Here is a 2,968-nt window from a genome sequence, read left to right on the forward strand (position 1 = left end):
GAGAGACATTGAGTGGAAGTGAAATGAATGTGTGCATTCAACTTATTCGTGCCAATGATAGGAATTGTATTCTAGGACGAAACAAACATTTTGGATTGAAAAAAGTCCATCCATTTATATTTGTATTTGAGACATAGTCGAGCTGCTTAGTTTGATGGACTTGTAATTTGGGGACTAGGGTTCGCCTCTTTTTTTCAACTCTGTTTTACTCCATCCGTCCCACATAATTCGTTTCACTTTAAACGGGTACGGATTTTAAAAAATTTAATGAAAAGTGATTTGAAAAAGTTAGTGGAAGGTGAGTTCTACTTTTATATATTAATTTTATAATAAAATATGAGTTGTAATGCGTTAGTGGAATATAAGGTCCACAACCAAAAATGATAAAAGAAATAAGACGGACCGAAATGGAAAAATATGACAAATTATATGGGACGGAAGGAGTACTTATTTTCCAGACTGCTTTACCCAATACTCTTGCCAAACAACTTTTGCTCTCACCTTACGATTTTTATTTTTCACAAAATTATTCTTTTTTACACATTACTAATAAATTTTATTTATAATATTAATGATAATTTTTGCTAGTCACTTTTCAATTTAAATTATTTTTAAAAAATAAACAGTTGCATAAATAATTTAATACAATTATTAGTGAACTTTGATAATGTATAAAAATATTATTTCAGTAAATTTAATTTAACACCATTGATCTTTATTCTAAAAAAAATATTAATTGATTAATTTATTTATCTTCTACATTAAATATAATGTAGAGTTTTGATTATAAATGCTTTGCAATACTTTTGAAAGAATATTGTAAGGATTCAAATGCGGATATGCAGAAATATTGATACTATACTTCATTTGGCGATAAGATGTTTAGTCGTGAAGGAAAATGTTAGTAACAGTCCAAATGACAATTCAACTGTTGCTTTTCCGACATTTGCTTTTTAACGACAATCATCATATATTTAGTTTATACTCTCTCTGTCCACGATTAAGAGTTTCATTTTTAAATGGCGCGGGTTTTAAGAAATGTTAAGAAAAGTGGGTAGAAGAAAGTTAGTGGAATAGGGTCTCACTTGTATATATTAGTTTTAAATGATATGTGAGTGGAATGAGTTAGTGGAATGTGGGATCTCTTTACCATTTATGGTAATTATGAACCGGGACTCTTATTCGTGGACGGACTAAAATGGAAAAATGGGACTCTTATTCGTAGACGGAGGGAGTATTACTCATCCTCTAATTAGTTTCCTCGTTAGCACATCTATCTCTTGTTACTCATACTATTCATGCCGCAATTACTTCCGGTGACACTAATATTGACAACAAAAAAACACCTCACAATTTGTAAACTATATTTTGGGCATCCTATTTAAAAATTCTGACTCAATCACTATGTCATCTAAACTATCTCTATAAGTTTGAATATTTGATCCTTAATTGCTACATTAGATAATATTCTTTTGTAATTAAAAGTGATTTTAGGATTGTTTATTACTTGAATGTAGTTAATGTGCATTAAATTTATAGTTTAAAATACACAACTTTCACCTGCATAAACAATACACAATTCACCATTTCAAGGTTTCTAGCACTAGATGTTTGCGAAAATGCCATATGCCGAGTATTACGTCTAGGATATATGAATACTAATATTAATTTTATATACATGTTTTGGTCTGTGATTAATGTTTAGTCATTAACATAGAAATCATATAATCACGCAAATTTGTATTTATTTGTTCAATCTTGTAAAAGTTAAACGAATAATTACATAAAAATCTCTATAATGATTATCCCAAAAACAACAGAAAAAGAGCATAAAGCAGAAGCATACCTTACTTCATATTGAATTGAATGACATAATTACTTTACAATGGTTATAGTCCACACAATCAGAAATGTTCTTCACAATAGTCTATAAAGAGAATACAGAGATATCAAATCGTTTTTCTGATGTCTATGAACCATTACACTAACTTATATTTATATAAAATATAAGACTTTCTTTTTCTATTCAATTTCCCAACAAATAGAAAATTTCGTATGATTTCTACACTTCTATTAATAACATATAAATACATTTTGATTTAAACTTTAATCTTTTATGAATCACTTTAGTTGAATAACTAAAAAATTAATATAACAAATTAAATTATATACATGGAGGCCTAAATTTCCAACACATCCACCCAAAAATATTACATGACACCGCCCCATTTGTTATCACTTTTCAACAAGATATCATTATTTGCATTTTAAGAATTTTAAATGTTTTTCTCCAAACCATGCACTGCTCTTAACTCATGGTTAAGTGTATGAAAATGAAACAGATGTGTATTCTTTATAATAATCTATAGGACACTCATTTACAACAAAGATGATGTATATTAAATTTAGGATCCGTGAAAAACCAAATTATGGGCATTTTTGTCTTGTAATGAGACATGCATTGGCTTTAATTACACATTTATGTTTCTTTCTTGTGGTCCTTTTTGTTTGACTAAATTTCATTCCTCCATAATATTTGCCTTGTGACACCATGTTTCCACTTTCCGTTGAATGCATAGTAATAAAATCGTACCCTACCTACATATAGGGAGTTGCTACGTGTCGAAATATAATTTGTGGGAATATTGATTTTCCAAATACATGCTCCATCTGTTTGATAGGTCATATTTCTATTTTGATTCCAAATTACTTAAGTTATTTTTATTTTTGGCAAAAATTAATTTTTTTTTTTTATTATTTTCTCTTTTCATCTCTCTTAATTTATTCTTTTTTACTTTTTTCATCATCTCCTTAACATAATATCCATAAACTTCATGTCGAAAAGGAATGCTTCTATTAACATGGAATGGGGGAGTAAATTATAGTACTCCCTCCGTCCCATAATAGATGTTACACTTTTCTTTTAGTTTGTCCCACAAAAGATATCATATTTCCTTTTTTGGAAAAA

The sequence above is a fragment of the Salvia hispanica genome, chromosome 3 (genome assembly GCF_029641045.1).
Source record: "Salvia hispanica isolate PSC_SH4W2 chromosome 3, Shi_PSC_v1, whole genome shotgun sequence".
NCBI lineage: Eukaryota > Viridiplantae > Streptophyta > Magnoliopsida > Lamiales > Lamiaceae > Salvia > Salvia hispanica.